The sequence below is a fragment of the Haemorhous mexicanus genome, chromosome 2 (genome assembly GCF_027477595.1).
Source record: "Haemorhous mexicanus isolate bHaeMex1 chromosome 2, bHaeMex1.pri, whole genome shotgun sequence".
Classification (NCBI taxonomy): Eukaryota; Metazoa; Chordata; class Aves; order Passeriformes; family Fringillidae; genus Haemorhous; species Haemorhous mexicanus.
This window is the reverse complement of record NC_082342.1, coordinates 56,171,162-56,193,293: the sequence shown is the minus strand read 5'-3', so window position 1 is coordinate 56,193,293 and position 22,132 is coordinate 56,171,162. Positions and strand designations below refer to the sequence as shown.

At 41.9% G+C, this 22,132-nt stretch overlaps 1 protein-coding gene across 1 annotated transcript in view; it reads left to right on the top strand.

The window, feature by feature from the left end:
* Nucleotides 1–2,456: 2,456 nt before the first annotated feature.
* The window catches only part of TRPC4 (transient receptor potential cation channel subfamily C member 4), a 130,918-nt gene continuing 111,242 nt past the window's right edge, over nucleotides 2,457–22,132 (top strand). Inside the window, exon 1 of the mRNA XM_059838918.1 lies at nucleotides 2,457–3,016. The gene's annotated coding sequence lies outside the window, so the exon portion shown is untranslated. The remainder of the gene's footprint in view (nucleotides 3,017–22,132) is intronic.

Here is a 22,132-nt window from a genome sequence, read left to right as displayed (position 1 = left end):
TACATGTTAGGAATAAAACGTACTAGCACACACTCAAAATGTTGCAAGGATCTTGACTCCACTGTCCTGAAACAGAGGAAAATTTCTGTTTACTTAATTCTCATCTGAGAAATACCACAGAGGTTTTATCTGAACATTAGTTTAATAAGGAATTATAAGCTTGGGAAGATCCACAGGAGACTGCTAATGGGTTATGGTATGTAAAATGCCAGAAAATGTAAAACACATTGATAGTGCCATGTTGTGCTCATCCCTGCAGAGTAGAAATGTCACAATATGCATGAAAAGGCACAGGAAATACTGTTAATTATAGAGGTATTTGCTTGTGAAAAATTAAATATTACAATCAAAACAGAAGTTGGCTTCTCATGATCTAATAAGGAAATATATGGGGGAAAAAGCACTCTGCTCTGGGAAATGCCTCTGAAAGAAAGCTGTGATTACACTTCCAATCTGTAGCAACACAGGGCAACACCAGTGCTGTTGGGAGCCTTCACGAGATATACAAATGTTCCAATAATATTTTGATGTGCTCACATTGCCAATTCCAATGAAATCTGATGGAGCAGCCATTGCAGCTTGTCTGGCCCTCACGTGCGCCTCTATTTACCCAGCCCTCTCTCCTTGCCTTTGTGTGGATATGGATGTATGGGTCTACACAAACATTTGCTACATGTATGTATGCTTACTAGAATGACTGGCTCACCTTTCCAAGCAGCTGATTTTGGTATTTGATCTGTATTTGAACTGACACGAGTTGATCTCACGTGTTTCACTGGTGTCTCTTGGGAAGAGACCCGCAGAGAGCTGTTACAGCCTGCCTGTACTGCACACTGCCCAGTGGGATGAGACTGAGCAGGTCCCCAAAGGCAGTATGCTTCTGCTGAAATCCCAGCAGTGCCTAACTTGGGGCACATCTAAAATACATATGCCAGTGGTTCACATAGCAGCCTGATGCAGAAACTTGATGCTGCAACTGGGGAAGTCCCAGAGCATTTTCACTGCACAGCCTAATGCAGATTAATTGCATCACCTCTGCTGCCCGCGGAGGTCTGGTGGTCTGCCCGTTCTCACAGTTGCCTTCAAGCATGCTGTGGCTGGCACTTCCTTCACACTTGCTGTAGTGACATTTTCAGGCTTGCCTGCTTTGGCAAGCGCTTCAGTCCTCGGTGTTCTCCAGGGAGGCAGGTGAAACCCAGCTCGAGGGACACTCCCGTCCCGGCGGTTCAGGAAGCAAAGGGGTTCTTGGAAGCTGGGCTGCCAGCGCGGCACTGCACGCCCAGCTGAGACTCGGCCCGGCCCGGTGCTGCCCTGGTCTTATTTCACCCCGCTTCTCTCTCGGAGCCCCCAGGTGGAAGCTATTCATCCAAAGAGACGGGCAAAGCACGAACCTAGCGGCAAGCCGCCCGGCGGTGCCAAGCGGGAGCCAGCCTCCCGGGAGGGCAGGAGTGGGCCGGAGTTGAGGGATGTTCGCCCGGGCACAGCACGCTCTGCACATAGTAGCAGGTGACCCCTGCGCGCATCGTGTCCAGACCCCAATGTGCGGCTGAGTCCAAAGAGATCGCAAATAATTATTGGTCTTGTTATTGTTGTTTTGTATTACTAGTATATTACCCCCCCAAAAACCAAACAAACATCCATTTTCAAAGACACGGATGTTCTGTTATGCATCTCTGTCTCCGCACGTTGTATCTTTTTCCTACTATTTCTAAGCTCCTGCATTGAAGTTCTGTCACAAATTTTTAGGGAAAGGAAAAGTAAAGCGAGGAACTGGGGGTTGAGCAGCCTCATTCCCTCTGCTCCTCTATTGCCAGTCTTGGCCGCGGCTCGGTCCCGTTAACGTCCAGGCCGGGCTGACCCAGGGGCACCGGGCGAGGTGGGGCGGCGCAGGGGCAGGGACCACCCGGCTGGAGGCTGCGCCGAGCGGCGCAACCAGGGCAGAGCCTTCGCTGCGCCTCGGGAAGGAGCGTCGGGCGAGCTACCTGGAGCGAGCCCCGGCTTCGGGTTCGGAGCGCGCCGGTCGAGGCCCCCGCGGAGGCGGACTCACAGAGCCCCACCGCGGCTGCATGGAGCGGGTCAGGGCTTTCCCAAATGCGGAGCGATGTAACAGCGAACTTTCTGCGGAGTCGAGGCTGCTCCTTGGTGCGTCTGCCTCCGAGCGGTCCCGCGCGGTGCGAGTTCTCGGCTCGCCGACCAGCCCCGCTCCAGCGCCCGGAGGGCGCCTTCTCGCTCCTCCCCGTGCCCGGGGCGGCAGCCGGTGAGCACCGCGGAGCGCCCGGCGCGGCCTCCGGTGAGCCCCGCGGAGCGCCCGGGGCAGCCTCTGCGTGCGCGGAGCCCCGCGGAACACGGCGCGGTGCGCGGCGCGGCCGCAGGGGGGCGCAGGCGGGCGGCGGCGGGCGCGGGAGCGGCGCGGGCGCGGGGACAGCGCGGCGGGGACAGCGCGGCGGGGGCGGCGGCCGGGCGGGCGGGACGGCGCCCGCCGAGGCGCTGCCTGCGGCCGGCTCAGGAGAGAGCGCAGCTGCGAGGAACCCGGCTGTGCCCGTCCGCGCTCCTTACGCCGGTATTGGGGTGTCTTTTCCCCCCTCCCCGCACCGCGCAGCCCGCGCTCCGGAGGGGACCGGCGCGTCGGGAGGAGCTGTTACTTTTTGCCGCCGGCATGAGGCTTCCCGGGGGAACAAGGAGACGCCGCGCTAAGCAACCGGGGAAGAACCTGCCTCTCATCTGTTGCAGCGTAGCCCGGCGGCAGGCGCGGTCCCCGCGGCCGGCGGTGATGGGCACCCGCTGACTCGTGGCGTGCGTCCGAGAGTGCCTGCATGTCTGGCAAATATGGAGAAAATAAAGTAAAAAAAGGGGATAGTGCCTGAGATGGACGGCAGCCAGTGAAACAAAACAAACACATTCTGAAGGGATTTAATTTGCAAACGGGATTGAAAAGGGTACAACTTCCATGGGAAAATGTGACCTGTTAGAACTGCTGTCTGAAGATGCCCGCTGTCAACGCAAGCACCTAAACCAAGTAAGTTCTCGTCAACTTTGACCTGTCCTTTCTGAGCCTTTGATTACCTTTTTGACCCTGTGCAAAAAGTAGTGCCTATGACTGTCTAAGGTAACTTTTTGCACTGACGCAAGCAGCCTAAAGCAACGTCGTGCACGCCCTTGGCCCTCGGTGATAGTCCAGAGGAGTATTAGGATCTCTTCTTCCTCTTGTATGTAATAAACCTATTTTTCCCTGGCAGCCGCTGCCCTGGGGAGCGGCATCCTTCGGTCGCTGGGTGACACCTGCAGCACAGCGGAGCGCCCAGGGGGCCGGAGGGAGCGGGCGGGGGCCGCTCCGCGGGGCAGGAGGAGGCTCTGCATCCCGCACCCGCGCTCCGCACCCACTCCACCCTCGCCCCCGCGGCTGCTGCCGGCGCTGAGGGCGCCGCGGTCCCCGGCAGCGCCAGCGGGAGTTCACATGTCACGCATACGGGTGGGTGCGGGAGCCGCGCCGCGGACCGCCCCTGGTCCCCACGGCAGTGGCGGCCGCGGCTGCGGTGTCCCCGCAGCTGGCTGCCCCCGAGGGGACCTCGCTCGCCGCCGGCGCAGTCCGCAGGAACCCTCCAGGGAAAGCGGGGGTCCTGGCAGCCCCCAGGAGGGACCTGGAGGACGGGGAGGTGCAGGCGGCAGGAGCAGAGCGGGGTGAAGTGGGCCATGGGACAGCTCCTGGAGCAGAGGAAGGGACTGGTGGGTTCATCCCCATGTGGGGTGTCCACGGCAAGGCCCTGACGCCTGAGGTGATGGGAGAGAAGCTGCGGTCCTGTTGGGAAGAAGCAGCTGATGCTCTGGAGGTTTTAATGCCGACAGAAATTCAGCACTCTACCGAGGCACTGTAGTTGTGGCAACAGTTGTCAAAACCTACAGACTTGTTGTTAATCTAATATTTCTCTGTTTTCACCCAAAAGCATCATTTATGCACTTTTGTTTTACTGGACTTAGTTGAGTGACTTCCTGTTAGCATGGCAACCGAATTTTAGATTTCTCTATGCATGACTTGTGAGATGGCTCTTCCAGCATTACAGCACCTTTCAGGTGGAAGTAAATAAAAACACTTTCTGATATGTGTCTTTTGTTACAGAGAATGAGTACTCCACAAACAAAGCAAAAAAAAAGAAAAGCATAGGTAACAGAGATCCATGTTGGTTTAATCTGAGAAATAAGTAGTTCTAAGAAACAGTGCATGTAGAGATTTTCTTTAGAATGCAGAATAGACAGAGTGGTAAATAGTTTAAGTTCTACACACTAAATATCAATATTACAGTACCTTTAAGTCCAGTTCGCTTGAAATTTCAAATTTGATTGTATTGCAGTGACATGGTACATTTCAGTGTTTATGTTACTTGCTTCAAAGCCCACACCTGGATAGCTTAGCAAGTTTTTCTGTGCAAGCATACTGAATTTTCCATAAATTACCTCATTCCCTTGAGCAATAGTTTTGTGGACAGTTAGGGAAGCCAGGCACCAGTAAGAGTGCTTTAAACCTGTTTTAGAATAGCAAAAATTCTGGAAGACCTGAATTTACGCCTATTTTTAAGAAAAGACTCAGAAATAAGCTTTATCCCTCAATATCAAAATAGCTGAAGCCAAACATGGTTTTCCTTTGGTGTTGCATTCTACACTTGAAAGGCCTCTTGTTTGCAGGAGGATGGCATTCTTTACTGTGTGGTTTTTTTTTTTTTTTTCTTCTTCTCTTTTTGCCTCTGTTATTCTGACTTAGGAACAGATGAGACTCTATTTGGAAACAGGAAAACAAAAATATGTCTGTCTTTTAAATTTAACTTCAGCCACTTACTCTGACTCTATGTATAGCAGTCATTGCCCTTAAAATAGCTCGAGAAAAAAATTCCATTTCTTCTTATCTCATGCTATTTAGAGGCAAATGCTGCTAGCTGAAATTTAAGTGAAATTGAGGTCACTACAGATCTGGTTTGATTTTGATTATCTTCTTGAGATATCTTTGCTTATTTACTGAAAATGTTGGGTCCTGACCAATGTGGTTCTGCTCTTGGTGACAGTGGCCTTGCATTTCTTCAACGTGGAGAGACCACCAAGTATATATTGAAGGACACACGTGGAGAAAACAGTTAAGGGATTAGCTTTCACCTTTGTGTGTGTGTGTGTGTGTGTGTTTATTGCCTGACTTAATTGACAAGGAAAAATGTGCATGACTGCTCCTCCAAAGACCTGAGACCTGTCTCCATACCAGTACACTGTTTAATCTGTCAGCTTTTTCTGGGATTTGATTCACTGGAGTGAGATGGCAAAACCAACAAGGAAAATCCTGTGTGGCATCTCTGCTTGCCTCTGGTGGTGCTGGTAGTCAGTGTTGAAAGGGACTGAATTAATTTTGAAAATGATGACTAAGTCCCCTTGACTTATCTTACGGAAAGGCAGAAAAGAAGCAGGAAGAAAAGACTGTTATAACCTGTTTAAAGAAAAAGCAGATAAAAATAGATGGAGCATTGTTCTATTCAGACATTTAATGGCTTTATGAGTGTCAGATTTATCATTACTTTTTCTATTCAGTTTTAAGTTGTGTTGGGTTATGTTCTTGTTACTTTCTCGAATATAATGTTCTTAATTACTGAAGGAAGGATGAAGGTAAAACTTTGTGTGTCAATCAGTCTTCCATCACCATGTTTTATGACAAAACAAAATTCCAGAAACCACCTGTTTTAGAAGTCCTGAATCATTGAGAAGGATAAGCCAAACTTGCCCTTGCTTTATTATGCTGACACTACTTTAAGTAGTGTACCATAGTGTCAGTGTAACGCCAGAAACAATGGTGCCAGGATCCTCATGTCCACTGTGATTTGTTTTGGGGAAAAAAAAAAATCTCCTGACTAAATACATATTAATTAATATAGTTTTGTTAAGTGAATAGAGGGGAAGGCTGAGCAAATTAAATCTTTCTGTAACAGATATGCATGCAGAAGTACTTCAAAGGGGCATTGCCTTTCAGTCAGATAGAATTTAACACTGTCAAAAGAGGAGCAACTAAAAATAAGACAATTTCCTTGTACAGTGAAGTTTTCAAATGGAATTAAAAGGTTTTTAGTGTGCCTCAGAGACTAAAGTAACAAATAAATGACTTCACTATTATATCATGTTCTTCTTGGAGTTGTGGGCTGTTTTGGTTTCATTAGAGGTTTTTCTTCTCACTTCAAATGTCTGTTTTGGTTTAACAGACATATTGACTGATGTGAGACAAAAACTAAAGAGACCCTTTGATAAAAGTTCCTTTTTTTTCTGCAGCTAAGGTATTTTTCAGCAAATATGGGCTGAAGTGGGACAGGAGAACTTCCTTAAATTTGAGTGAATTGTATGTTTGTCTAAGATTATGAACCAGTCAAATCTAATCTGTAGAGTCCGTGACAGTTTCTGCAATTTCTTGGTCACTGAGTCTGTGCTCAATATATTACTCTCAAAAGCTTCTGACATACTTGTGCATGTCAGATAAACTGTTGGAATGTTATAATACTATCTGGTATATTATGCAGTGGGTAGAAAGGGGAACAGTAAATGGAGAAAGACTCTTCCCTGGGCTTTTCAGGGAAAGAGGTTGTGGGATTCTTCTGGTGATGCTCTCCACATATCATTGGAAACTTCTGAGGATCAAGCAGCCTTTTCTCAGGAGGAAAAGGCCTCCATTCCACCATGGGGGCATGGACAGCCCCTGAGCAGTCAAGCCATGTGGTGGTGCCCTTAAGCTTTCCCAGTCCTAGCTCAGCATACACTCGATTCCATGATAAACAAGATCTTTCCATTTGGTTTTGGTTTTTTAGAGTGGTTCTCATACCAGTGTTAAGGACCACAAGTACATCCTTCCTTGGCTCAGGGAATCAGAAAGCTTATGCTACCTGCATTCATACCCAAGACCCTACTGGCAAAGGAAGTCCTGTGCTCCTCATGTCCTTAACACTGGTTTCAGAAGGTGCCAGCTAGTCAGGCAAAGCACGGGTCAGTTGATTGAGAGCTGGCACCTGGGAGGACTCCAGCCTCCTATGGATCTTGGAGCAGGCAGGCTAACCTGTTGTGGCTACATTTGATAACCCTGAACTGACATGGAATACCTGTTTGCCAGCTGTCAGGGTGAACGTGGAGTGTCTCTCTTCCTTTCCTGGAAAGAGAAGGGCTGAAGCAGAGGGTAAACCATCCTCTGTATTTTGTCATCTCTTTTATAATAGAACAAGCATCCTCCACAGGTGACTGTCTCTCTTTGTTAACCGTGCAGCAAATGCCACAACAAGGAACCTTCCTTCTTAAGACAGATTTGCTGAATCCCAGCTGCTCAGAGCAGGCTGTGGTAGTACTTCATAAAGGTTGAGTAAGCACAGAGGTCAGGAGATACAGGATAAATGGTTGCTATAATCAGCCTAAAATATACATTTAAAACAAAAACCAAGATCCATGCATAGACATGCACGTGCTCCAAGATGTTGTGCTAACTTTTAAAAAATCTGTAAATAGCATGAATTCAAATCTTCTGGAAGTTTGCCAGCTGCCACCTCTGCAATCCAGTTTCCTTTCACAGAATTCTTCAAAACATAGAGTCTTATGCAAACTCTCTGTAATAACTACTTAAATTATAACTCCTTAATAACTAAAATTTTCGTCACTTTTCAGCTCAGGTGTCTGGTTGTCATGTCTGTCAGAGAGAGGCAGCTGCTGCCAAAGAACCCAGAAATTCTTTAAGTGATGGTTAAGTAGTGGGGATGATTATTAACCCAGGTCATAAAGCGTGAATGGGGCATTAATGCAGCTCTGTATCCACCCCAAAATGCATGGTGAGAAGTTGGCCTGGCTTGAGAGCCTCACTCCTCCTTACATCTCACATCTCCTAGAGAGATGGAAGCATTCTGCCAGTAAGGAACTTCCTTCAGTCGACTCTCTGTGAGATTCACTGAGAATTTAAATTTCTTCTTCTAACCATCGTTTAATTAAAGTATCCACTCACATCAAGGTACTAGCTTAGCAGTTCTAATAGAATCAATGCTGTCCTGTGTTTGTTAAATTAATGGATAAACTTTAATCAGTGATCCTTCTGTAGTGCCCTGAAGACTATCAAAGATTTGAGGATGAAATCTGTACTATTCCCTAGCATACAGATGTTTTTTAACTGATTAGCAGTTTGATGTCAGGCCAGAGAATACTGGACTAAGAAGATAGAGCACCAAATTTGCATTCAGTGAAAATGATATTTTCTTCTAAAAATTCATATACTTTAGATTTATCTTTGCCAATAAATATTGTATTCTGTGCATTGATTTGCTACTCTCATTTCCATTATAAAAAGTAAGCCAGACCAATTTACTTCCTTTTGAGTAAAGGAATGAACAATAGGGTTATAGCAGAAGATGAAGGGTCATATTGTGTCTGATTTAAGACTACCCCTAGTACATTTCTGTACACTAATTTCAATGAAAAAAAGTTTAATGGCAAATTTTGAAAAGCTCTTAAAAGGGATTTTTGCAGTAAAGGCCTGTGGGGTTTTTTTTTCACCTAGGTCCCACAAAATGGATTACAGTTGTGAACACCAGCCACCTACATTCTTTGTATAGTCACTGGAGAGAGACAGAAACCTGCTGTAGTGAACAAACTAATCCATCCAATTTATACCTGACATAGAGGGGAAAGAAGCCAGGTATTTGTTGTTGCTGATTGTTGTTGGATTTCACCCAGGTGAAGTAAGGCAAGATGAACCTTACCCTAGTGGTGTCAAAAAACCCAAACAAACAGTTTCAGAGGAGACATTAAATAGACACTGGTTTTCTTCTAAGGCATCTTAAGATCCTGTTGACTTTCCTGATATTGATGCTGACATCATAGCAATAACAGATGTCTGCAACATAATTTAAATATCCTGTTGTCTCTTGTCAAAATTTTTAGGAGTTTGTGAATGGGTTGGGTAGCTGAAATACAGCTTCTAGTTGTGCCAAGGGAGATGGGAGTGTCAGCTGGCTTCTTGCAGAGGAGGAACACACAGTTCTGGGTGCTCACACCCTGCCTCCTCCAAGAGCAAGGTGACTTTTCCAGAGAGAACACATTGTATCCGTGGAGCAAGGGAAAGCAAGCACAGATTCTTTCTTCAGATGTTCTCAGCATTGCCTGTGCCACAGTGTACCTTAGTCCACCGAATACAGAAATTATCTCTCAGTGATGAAATTGTTTTAACTGATGTTCATGTGGAAATGCTCATTATTACTAAACACTTCAAAAGCAATCCTTCTGCTGCTCTTCAGCACTGATTGCTGAATGGATCCTGCCTATCTTCCACTGAAAAATAGGTGAAATATTCCATTTGCGTTTTGTTTATATTGACAACCTTTTATTTTTTAGACTGGGAGAGGTACTGGCCATTTCTTCCTGATGGTAATGATTTAAAGTTATGAGAGCTGCAGTCAGTCCCTTAGGTTTGTTTATGCTGGCGCAGTAAGTTTGTTTTTCAAATTTGGTGTGTTCTGTAGTGCATTTATACCTGCAACACCACAAGAGCTTTCCCTATAGTGGCTTTAACTAGCTAGCAGATACCCTACAGCAGGAATTTTGGCCATGAATAAAACCAAATCCAGGTTGCCTACGGAACAGTTGTCTAATTTGCCTTAAGCCTCTTAGCTACAAAGCTGTCATTCCAAAGGCTGTAACTAACTGTTTGTCTTTGAATTCATCTAGACACTGTAGCATCAGACCTCTGAGTCTGTATAGCCTTTAGAAAGAACTTGGTAACTTCATAGGGTGATTCATAAGACATATCTTGAAGGAAATTAATTGCCCTCTGCAGGGAGTGCATTTCTTCCGTTTGTAATGAAGGAAAATTGGGATGACAAACCAGCCATGGATGTCAGTGTTTTGGATTCCAGGCTTAGTGAATGTGTGTCTTGGCTTCATTTTTTGCATGTTTTAAATTGAAGTACTTTATTGTGTCACATAATGATTAATAAAATTTCCAAAATCTAATATGAAGAATGTGTTGCGCTAATTTTTTTTAATCTGTTAAGGAACCTGGTACCTACGGCACACAGAGCACATATTTCAACTTGATGACATAGGCAGGTATTTGCACTAGCTCCTAGTCTGTAACTGCTCTTATATTTTTCTCATAAAAGGCATCATGCTTCCTACAGAGCAATTACAAAATAATATTTTGGTCTGTCCACTTACATAAAAATATTTTGTTCATAGTTGTTTAACTTAGTGATATTAACTTTGTGCATATTTGTTTATGCACTGAGGCCAGTTGTACCAAATACTGATGTAATTTGAGATGATTACATTTATTTTGCTGCAGTGTCTTTGTGTAAAACTAAACTTCCACATAACTTTTTTTTTTTTGTAATTTAAAATTTTATTTTTCCAAAATGCTTAAATCAAACAGACTGAACTGGCATTTTAAAGTCCATTCTTTTCAGTGTGATTTTGCCCAGAGAGGAGGGAAGCAGGGGATGCTCAGTGAGCTGGGTTGCATTTCAGTTCTTGGCCACTAGTCCATCCTCAGAGCTGCACTGACTGATTGAACTAGCTTGGCTGCACAAACTGGATTTTATAAGGATGGGTTAGGATCAAAGAAGTATTTCTCATTCATCCCCACTGTGCGCTCACTTCCTAGAAACCACCCTCCTTTTGCTACTGCTTGTGCTGGCTTTACGCCAAGTGGGGACTTTTTTCCATGTGAAGAATTCCTTTGGATTAAATGCAGACAGGATTTAGCTTTAGAGGTTTTTATAGTTAAAACAATTCTCCAGTGCATAGAATCTGGATGTATGTCATCTATCTGTTCTGTCATTTTATTTTGTTAAAGAAACATACTCTCATAGCAGGGTATTTCCTTGCTTAGCACCCTTAGTGAGGTGTTTTACCAATGTCTCCTTAATTGATGTGCTCCTGTGCATTCACCCATGTCCCTTATTAAATTCGGATTTCCCACTCACCTGCTCAGTACATTAAGTCCCAAAGTTGTAGGTGAGCTCTGGTTGAGGCTGAAGAGGATTTCATTTGGCTTTAATGGCACCAGGGCCTGTGGGAAAGAAGCAATCAGCTGTCCCTGAGGAGAGGTTTGGGCCAGCAATACTGGTGTGTGGGTCTGTCGGTCTGTGTGATGAGATGTGTTCAAGGAACTCTTTTTCTGATTAGTCCTCAGAGCCTTTGAAGTTCCTCAGGGCATTGCTATTAACACCCAAGAAACAAGTAATTTAGGGTATAGTGTCTTGCACTACCCAGACTCCACATGTCAAGGTCCTTATTTTCAGAACGAATCATTGCTCATTAGTGATTCTTCTCAGTGATGAAGTGCAACCAGGCTATTGCTGAAACCAAGGCTTGCTGAATTTGGGCAAGTTAGCAAGGGCAAGAGTGGAACTTTGAGGGGGATAGAAATAAGTTGACATTTCAAAACAAAAAGTAAGTGTTTCCATTTCAGAGCAATCAGGGAAATAAAGGACAATGAAGACCATGACTCTTGAGAGCATTAGCACACTCAAGTAGGTCAGCTCATGCTCATCTTCCCTATGATACTCACAGTGACAGTAAGATAATAGACATCTTAAAAGGCTTGATTTTCTTTTGGAAACATGATGGGTTGGTTGACATGTGTACTGGGGAAACATGACACTTTAGCCATCTTACTCCATTAGTGTTTTCTTACTGAATTGCCTACTTACTGTTAGTTTAACAGTCTTTTCTTAAACCCATTGCTGAAGTACAAAGCCTACAGTAAAAATTGCCTAATCCAATCGACCACCCATGATAGCAAAACTTTATGGCCAGAACATGATGGAATTTGTTTTAAGAAATAAGATGCTTCCTTCTGATTTAACCTTAATTTGAGAAAGTATTCAAGCATAAAGAATTTCTGGTGTTCTACTGAAAGCAGCTTCAGAAGGTGCTTCCTTTTAAGCATTCATTCCTCTTCTCAGTGTGCGACATTTTCACATTTTCCTTAATCCACCTTTAAGAGTACAATTTGAAAGTTCAGGTGAGCATTTTTTATATGACAACAAAGAAAAATACCAATAATGCGCAAACCAACTTCTCTTTAGCAATTTCTCAGGTGTTTGTACTTTGCATTCTCCCTTGGAAGTATGACTTTCGTTCAGATGTTCAACTCATTGTTCAAAATTACTCCCATTACTTTACCATAACTCCCTGAGAAAACTCCTTTTATGACATACTTTTGTTTTATAAGTGGCTGTCATTTAAGGAGGTAATTTTGTATAGCCAAAAAAGATGCCATGTTCAAAAACTCTTTCAGCTGCTTTTGCATATGGTAAATGTTCCTAAAATCCCAAAAGCTTTGTGCTTTTTCATTTATTTTTGCATTTATTTGTTGGACATTGCAACTATGTGTGCTCTTTGACCTTAGGGAAATAGTAAGATCACATTTGAATTTAAGATGGTGATAATGGTCAAAGTAATTAGAAATTACACCACTCTTATGTGAAATTTTATAAAATATGAAATAAAACAATTGTGCCTTCTCATCAATCCTACATATGTAAAGATGATGTAATTTTAGAAAATTTGTCCCCTTAGTTTCAAGAGCATTATAGTGCTCTGGCAGCTTCTTGTTTCTTCTCAATAATTTAGCAGTTTATGAAAAATACATTGTGTTTACTTTTCTACTCGAATGCAGTCAATGCAATTACAAGTTGTGGAGAATCTAATCCAAAATCTTTTCATTGTTGAGTATTTTAGAAAAATATGTAGTCCTGAAACATTAATCTGTTCGTAGTTATTGCCACAGTTGCAGCCAGCATCTGTCCTGTGTGATATCAAATTTTCTCCATTTTCTGTCTAAATACCTTTTTCTGTTGCCATTTGCAGACTCATATATATGGAATACTGATGGAGGGAGGCAGTGAATCTTTGTTTTAAATATACTGCTATAGTTGACAAGGTCTAAAATCTCACTGTGTCTGATTATAAGAATTCCTGCAGCTTTCTGTTGCTGGGAAATTGACTTTAAGAGTGAAAATCAAGTAGGGAATGACATGTACAGTTTTTAAATCAAACTTATTTTTTAATCTTTTGTAAAACATCCAGGAGCCTTTCTGAACAGGATTTTATAGAATTGCCAAAAACCTATTTCTATTTCAAGGCTATAGCACATCAAATGAAAAAATATCAGTCTTGGAAGTCTCTAGTATAAGCAGAACTCTAGTGTACAATTATATATTCAGTATGTTCAAACTGTTATTCATGCTTTCAGCAAATCCCATAAATTTCACTGAACATAAGGTAATATGGGTTTAACATTTTATCTACTTATGTCAACTGTGAAACCAGACTTTGTATTATGATGGAATAATTTCCAAGATTATGGATGCTCCAATTGTATTCTGCGCCGAAATGCTCACATTTATAGATCCTTACAGTTTTGTATGTATATGCATACAGAGTTTTATACACACACATAAGAGAAGAACACATGTATGTTTACATGTAGAGAGAAATATTTATGTGAGCTGTGTAACTGACCCACATGAACAGTTAATATTTCTCTGGTGACTGAAAGAGAAGAGCTACCCAGATTTCAGGAATACAGCCTGATATAGCCTAATATAGCCTACTAAAGCGTCTGTCTTATGTGAGCACACACAGAGTTGTATCAGTACCTCGTTGCCTGCGAGTATTTATCTCTCTACACTTGTTCATAAGACTTACAAACTAAGTGACTGAGTCCAGCTCTTGGCCAAGTATGGCTTCTTTGCCACCCCAAACAGAGAAGAGCTCTTAACTTAATGGCAGCCTACCAGGACTTGGAAAGTTGAGAGGCAGTTACTTTTCTTGTGAATTGAGAGACTCCTAGGAAGTGGAACCTTCTTAAAAGCCAGCGACTTCTGTCCGTGGAGCTGAGAGCTCTGATGCTGTGCAAACTTAGACACAGCTCCTGTAAAGGAATTTTTTTCTCTAGTAGCAAGTACACCTTGACTAGGACAAATCTATTATCTTTCATTTTGTTTGTTATCCAGAAGGAATTTTTTTTTTGTGGACTTTTATTGTAGACTATTGTAGAAGTTATAACTCATGCATTAAAAGCACAGCAGTCTATTAATCAGATTCATTAAAGTCTAACAATAACATTTTTAACTGATCCTTAGGTGAACTGCACATGGCAGGGAAAGCATCTGAAAGGAGGAAAAATACTCTTGTGCTACATGGTTTCTAAACCTCCTCAGTAACCTGCTTTTGAGTGTAAAGACCAAAGTGTGCATAATATAAAAAAAGAAAGTAGCCCAGAGAAGCTGTGTATGCCCAATCCCTGGAAGTGTTCAGGTTTGATGGGGCTTTGAGCAGCCTGATCTAGTCAGTATCATCCTCTGTCTATGGCAGAGGGGTTGGAACTACATAGTCTTTGATATCCCTTCCAACCCAAACCTTTTTGTGATTCTGTGATGTGATCCCTCAGGATCCTGCTGGATGTTTCACAAGGAGTCAGTGCAGTGGCAGAGGGCTGGGACCCGATTGTGTTTTGTGATCCCCTCATCTGAGTGCAAGAACCATTGTGAGGATAGAGGAGGAGGATACTGTCACAGTGGAAAAGGGGATTTCAGGGTAAGCAGCGTCTATCATTTAAGCCAATGTAGAAAATGTCATCCTGGCCTGACAGTTTCAGTTGCCTTGGGACATGCACATGGATATGGTCCTTGTTGATTGATTCAGAAAAACAGTAACTTGAAATCCCTGATGAATTTCCTTTGTTGGTAAAAACAGGAAACATGTAACCAAGATTCCATCTTTTTGTCTTAAACCTCTTGATCGTCTCTGCACTCGCCTGTCTATAAAATGCTGAGTGAGTTGCTCCCTTTTTTTGCCTGGACCTATGAAGTAGCTGCACAGGGTGGCTGAGTGTAAAAGAACTGGAGAGATCAAAGCCAGCCAATCTGTTAGACTTCTCTAGGTAACCATGTTTGAGTTAGTCACAAACTGGTCCATAGAAATTACTTTTCAGTTCTGCAGCTCATGAGTTTAAAAAAATATTTTAAAGTTTTCAGAACTGTCACACAAAAAAGTTAAATTTCTTCTGAGTCATTGATTATTAATATCTGTCATCTGCAGATCATTTATCCAGTTCCTTTCAGTGCTAACTGGTAACTTATACAGTAGAACTGGAAAATTCCTTGATCAAACAAGGATAAGTGCTAAGTGCTACTAAGACAAAATTAATGAAATGCAAGGATTTGACTTGGGCTGCCAGGTCAGAAATGAAGATGGCCAAAAGCTGCACACAAAATAGATTTCCAAGCTTAAGTGAAGCCAGTGGCCACTGTTCTGAAGAACAAATAAAGTCCACATTCATGTTTGCTGAGGTCCATAAAGCAGCTCATTTCTTTATTGCTTGGGTGTTGGATTTTCACAGGCATGTTTTCACAGTTCTTTCCTTTAACAGCCTGGTGCTTATCTCCTTGTTATTTTATGATCATATATTCAATTTTAATAATCATAACTATTTTCAGCGTTGTACAAAACTCCCCAAACTATACAAGGTCTGCCCTAGTGCTGGATGATAGACAAACCTGAGGGCATTGGGATTTCTTCTCCTGATGTCTAAGCCCTGAATGCCAGTACAAATAAACTGAATAGTCCTCTTCAGGTAAATAACTTTATTCAAGTATACAAGAGACTGTAACAACCTCTGAAAGTTCTTTATTAAGAAAAAGATCCTAATTCATCATAGCTTATTATCTTTGGACTGCTGACAATGGATATGCTCCTAATTAGAGGGCTGAAGTTTCAAAAATTGTAGCAACTGAAACCTTCATCTTTCCCATTTTCCTCTGTCACCTAATGGGGTTTCAGTAGTGGTCGGAAACATGACTGCAGTTTTGCTGTAATGCTAAAACCAAGCAGAGAACATATTCAAAATATCTATTTCAAGATAAATATATTTTTTTTTAATATTAGAAAAAGGAAAGAAATTGCTACAGGATTGAAGATGGATATAAACTGGATTAGAGATGTGATCAGAAAGTGATAGTAATTAACACCTGTTTGAAAAAAGGTTCAACAGCTGTTTAATTACAAAAAATTAAGAAACTGTTCAAGTAAAACACACAGACGAGGAGGAAGCACACCAGGGAATATAAAAATACTGGAAAGATTTCCAGGAGGTTTTAGGAGTCGATAAAACTATGGTCTGCTGAAGGGAAAAGGGATCACTACAAGTAGAAGATTTAAGATTGAATAGTACAGTAAAGCTCTATCACAGTTATTCAAAAAAGTACCAAAATCACTTCCTCTGTCATATCCTAGTGCCAGTTAGTGAGAGAGGTACTAGTAATTTGAGAAACAGCAGTTTTTAGGCTATACAATAAGTACAGCTGTTGCGCCTGTAGTGCAGCAGTACTGTTGTACTTACACACACATTAACTCTTCATTGCCTTCTGACCTATAGTATCTGCCACATCTGAACAGAAATCCTATAGTTATTAATTTGTTTATCATTTCCTCAACCCCAGCCTACCCAGCTGAGTCAAAGTTTGCTTTGCCACTGACTTCAGCTGTGTTGTTACTTAAACTACTGAGTGTTGTAATGCCTTTGATATTTTAGCAACAGTCAAGATTGAGAGACACTGTGAGTGGTGGGACAAGCTGCCTTGCTGGGCTGTTGGCCGTAGAGGATGGAACATTTTACCCTATACCATTTTGGAGACTTCACTAGAAAGAAATCAAAGGAGACATGATAATGTGCTTAAAATTTCCTGGGAAAGCACAGGGAAAACAAAGTATGATAGTACCACTGGAGCCTTAAATAACACTATCTGAGTGACACCAAAAGTCAGCTATGTAGTATTGTGGATGTAATTGCTGAACTGTAGCAGTCCTGGCAGCTTTTGAGAATCAAATGACTCATGTATTTGGGTGGTATAAGATTCTTAAGGGTATTTAATTTTCTTTAGCTGTTGAATAAGAAGCAACACAGACCAAGAGCTACACAGTGTCTTGGCAGTCAAGTAGGAGAGACTCCAAACAAAGGAAGAGTTGGAACAGATCCCTGAAAATGAATATACTGTGCTGGAACAAATAGATGGAGCTAGGCAATAAAAACAATCTTCTTTTTTTTTTTTTTTTTCCCCAAATAAAATCAATTGAAAGTGAAAGACTACCATTTTAAGTGTCAAGTGATCTTGATAATTTGTGCATTTTTCTGTAAAAATTGTGTTGGTACTTCCTCTAGAAAAAGTGTTGATTTCCTGAGTATCAGATATGTAAATCTCATTACTTGTATGAAGTGGCACAATGAATTTGTAAACTGTAGACAATTACAATCTGTAAGATAATAACTTAAATGAAGAAAATAACCTGTGTTGATGTTTTGGGAACTTTTTCAACTAATTTGAATACAGCCACAGTCTTACTGCCTGTATCAAGATTTTTTTTAAGCCCTGTAGCGCGTGTTTAACAGTGGCAAAAAAAGCGTATCTGTAGACAGAAGTACAGCAACAGAGTACCTTCACTTGCTGTAGTACTCAGCAGGGTCTTTCTTTGCCAGATACAGTTTCTCTGTGTTTTGCCATCCTCTGTGGGTTTCTGTTTCAGCAAGTCATCCAATCTTCTATGTAGCCAACAGAAAATTTTAGCAGCTTCACAATCTTTCAGCAATGAATTCCTCTAGTAATTGCTTGAAGTCTCATCAGCTCTTTATTTTACTTGAACCTTACTCTTATTGCCTGTTTGATTGCTTCTGGATCTCATACCTGAGAAGCCAATGAACAAATGATCCATGTCTGTCCTTTTCTTGACACCAATAATTACACAGACCTGCATTACACCTTCCATCTGTTCTCCTTTCACAGAATGAAGATTTGTACCTTATTTAGTCATTCTGCTCCTGGAAGGTCTTGTGGAGATTTAATCATGCTGCTGCTCTTGTCTGAAGGTTTTCCAGTACTGCTGGCTCCTTTTTCTGAGATAAGGAGCCTAGAAGTGCACGTTCAATCCTGTATGCCACTCTGAAGCTACAGACACATACACATTTGCATTAGTACGAATGAAGCAAATTCTGTTTGACAGGAAATGGGCATGGTAATTAGAGAAAATTCATCTCAGCTTTTGGGAACCATGGCTCCAAAGTATTTGTCTTGTCCCTTTTTATAAAATAAGAGTTACAGAGTACTTTTTTCTTTTCCTGAAGCCAACTTGGCAGAGGTAGCTGAGGCGTGTAACTGGTTATAACTCATTTATGCATAGACAAGAAAAGAAGATTTATAAAATGTCTTTTTCTTTGTTTATGTCAGTCTGTTTCAATGCTGGGAGCATAACTTTTATTCTGCTAATTGAAATGAAGATCAAACAGTGCTGCAAAACCTGAATCATTACCTTGTAGAAATGCTTGCTAATGCTAGTAATCGGTCCTTTAGTTCCTGTACATGTGTTAAAATTCTGCTTATTACTCACTGCAGCATATGGATCTAATGGAAATTGAGGAAGAACTTTTGTTTTTCTCTTGAATTTTCACATTCTCTGCCCAGCTGAACTTCTTGTTCTGAGTTTGTTAAAAATGTGTCTCAGGCTGTGGAACTGTAGAATTTAAGAGAATAGGAATTTTCTGAGTCATATAATACTGAAAATAAGAGTTGGGAGACTACTCACTGAGCCATGTAGAATCTACTGTTCTTTTCTGTCTTTCACACTCTAATTACACATATCACAAAGTAAAAATCCTTCTTTTTCTTCACCCTTGAAGTTTATAATTTAAGTATACATGTTTCTTTTCAAGATATCCACAGAAAATAAATCAGAGATTCTTTAGCAAAAGGTTAACTGTTCAGTTGTATTTCTGGTTTGTCTGTTGAGAAAAGGAGTCATCATTTAATCTCATTTTTCTAACTTCTGCCTGAAGATCTACAGTTTATAATTATGCTTTTATAATCAGGTTCCCCTCAGCTGGCAGTGACAGAAACATTACCCAGCCATTGGCTCGAACAGCTCTCATTTTCACCAGAGTAACTTTGAAAGCTCATGCCAAGGGGTGGTGTCAATTTCGTTAGCACTGAAATGTGTTACCTTTGTTATTGTATATGAGCAGCCAAAGTGGAGGGAAGCCTAAGTAGGCAGAAAGCCCATGGTCAATACATTTCTAAACTTTGAGGAACTTTTAATCTTGAAGGTGTTTCACTGTATTAAAATGGATTTTTAATTACAAGCAATACAAAAATAATTTTATTCTGTCATGCTTCTCTGTGGCAGAGCATTAGAGAAGATAATCTTTTAGATCAGAATTGCCACAAAGTCTGTATCTCATGTCACTATATAATCTGAACAGAGCACCACTTTGTGTTTTTCTTTTTGTCGTGTTGCTGGGTTCTTTGCTCAGCAACTGCACTGAAGAGCTTATTCTGCTCTTGATATGTTTTGATATAGGATTGAAACATTCACTTGATTCCAGCAGTGCTCAGCAGCTTGATCTTACTGACATAGATCACACCCTCTGACAACTTTGCAAACCCTTGGCATGTTACTCATTTGCATTACTCTTTCAGAAAGAAAAAGACTCAGCCTGCATTGGTTCACTTGGGTCCTTACCCAGGCTGCAGTCCTTCATGTGCTACCCCAGCGCAGGTCCCTTCCATGGGGCGCAGTCCTACAGGAAAAGGCTCCAGTGTGGATCCCTCACAGGGTCACAGGTCCTGCCAGGAAACCTGCTCCACTGTGGGCTCACCTCTTCACCAGAGGTCCTGCCAGGATTCTGCTCCAGTGCAGGCTTCTCCCAGGGTCACAGCCTCCTTTGGGAACATCAACCCGCCCCCACATGGGTCTTCTCCAGGGTGGATCTCTTGCACCCTGATGGACCTCCCAGGGCTGAGGAGCACAGCTGCTTCACCATGGTCTGCAGCACTGGCTGCAGGGCCATCTCTGATCCAGCATCTGGAGCACCTCCTCCCCTCCTCTTCCCTGACCTTGGTGTCTGCAGGGCTGCGCTTCTCACTCCTCTGCCCAGCTGCTATGGATGGAGGAGTGAGAAGCACTCACTCCACTGTCCATAGCATTCTTCCCCTTCCTAAATATATTCTCACAGAGATGTTACCACTGCCACTGATGGGCTTGGCCTTGGCCAGCAGTGGGTTCATCTTCGGACTGGCTGGCTCTGGCTCTGTTGAGCATGAGGGAAGCTTTTCGCAGCTTCTCACAGAAGCAACCCCAGAGGTTTCCCCTCACCCCAAGGAAAATCTTGTCATGCAAACCCACTACAGCCCGAGGCTTAGCTCCCCCAGACTCATTATGCTAGTTCAAAACCTGCATTTCTTACATTGCATCCTAATGTCTCTCCAATTAAAAGGTCTCAGTTCTGAATAACCAGTTTCTTCTTTTTCTTCTTGATGTCATTGTACCTACCTGCTATGGTCCAAAGCAAATGTTGTTTATCCAGAAGAATCACATTTTCTAATGGCATAGTTATCATTAATAAAAGCACATTATAACAGAGGGATCAGTCAGTGATTAGTTACATCTTATCTAGTTTTATGAATATAAATAAAGAAACAGATGTCCAAAATTTTTAGTTATTCATTGGTGTAAAGTTAAAAGTAAGCATTTTTTCATTTTAAGGCTGCTTGAGATGAAAAAGTATTTACACATGTATTTTGGATTATCAATATAAGTTTTTAGCTTGTGCATGAGAATCAAGAGTGAGTCATAAAGAAACAGGGGAAAAGAGAATTCCTATCAGCCAGACTAAACAGACCTCTCTGCTTCATTAGTACTGCTAGAAGTGTATCTAATGAAGGAACAAAGCACAAAGGCAGCCATTGGAAATATATTCCCAAGCAAGGCATCTAGATATTGTAATTGCCAAGTATGGTCTGTTTATATTCATCATAAATGTTAATGCTATGACTGGAAGAGAGGAGGGAAGAAGAAGGTGGGAAAACCAGCAGGACTCTTAACAGTGGCAGACTGTGGAGTAAGTCATTCTTCCTGAAATGGACTGCTTATGTTACTGGAGATGAGCCTGTATCTCATTTTCATTACTGGACTATGCATTTGCATGGTGTAAATAATAACTACTGCCTTGGACAAACTTCTCATACTTTATAAAAGGACAGCAGGACTGCACATTTCATGTAGCTAGCAGTAACATGAAAAAATCCAAAAGGAAGAGTCATAACCCATGCTGAGTTAATGGTGGGACTCAATGATCTCATCTTCCATGAGTCTGTAATTTGGATTTTTTTAGTGCTTTTGGTGTGTGGTCAGAAAAGTTAAGAACTGAAAGACCATATTTATAAGAAATACTGCCAGGAGTTACTTCCAAAGCAGAGACTGTAGCAGACTTACAGCAGTGAACTGTGTAGTAAGCACTGTAGTATGTGGGTGGTGCTACTTTTGCCATTTATAGGCAATAAATGCTATTCACTTTTGGTTAAAAAGAATACTTAAAATTGCAAAATGGTTGTCATAGTGTAACCAAGAAGCCAACTTTTAGAAATTGTACTACATTGCTTGTTGTTTATAGCTAAAGAATCTAACATTAGACAATTACTTTTTATGGACAAAATTTCTAGATCTTTTAGCCCAAAGCATATTTAAATAAGTGGGAAAAAGTTTGCTTGCAATGAGAAAAAGTTTAAAAATTTACACAGCTTTATTTGAAAATAATCACATCTGTGCTGTTCACACAGGTGATACTAAGTACCAGAATAGACCTTCTAATTTTTCCTTAAAAAAAAGAATTATTTTTTAATTGAAATTATTTTCCTAAGGGAAGTGATGGCTTATGAAATTGAAACCATCCTAGTAGTCTGGGAGAAGACATTAATTTTGTGTAGAGCTTCATTTCATTAACAATTGTTACAGAAGGCCAGCATTTTTCTTGCATGGAGTTGCCTCCCAATATCTGTTTATCTCTGAGTGTTTTCGCTTAAGATCCAAAATTGTTTCAAACATTTCATGAGAGCATCTGGTGTGGTCTGTGTGTTTTTCGTTTAATTCATATAACAATCAAATCACAGAATGGTTTGGTTCTGAAGGAACCTTAAAGGTCATCTAGTTCCAACCCCACTGCCGTGGGACAGGACCTCTTCCTATTAGTCCAGGCTGATCTAAGCCTGGCCTTTAAGACATCCAGGGGTGGGGCATCCACCACTTCTCTGAGCAACCT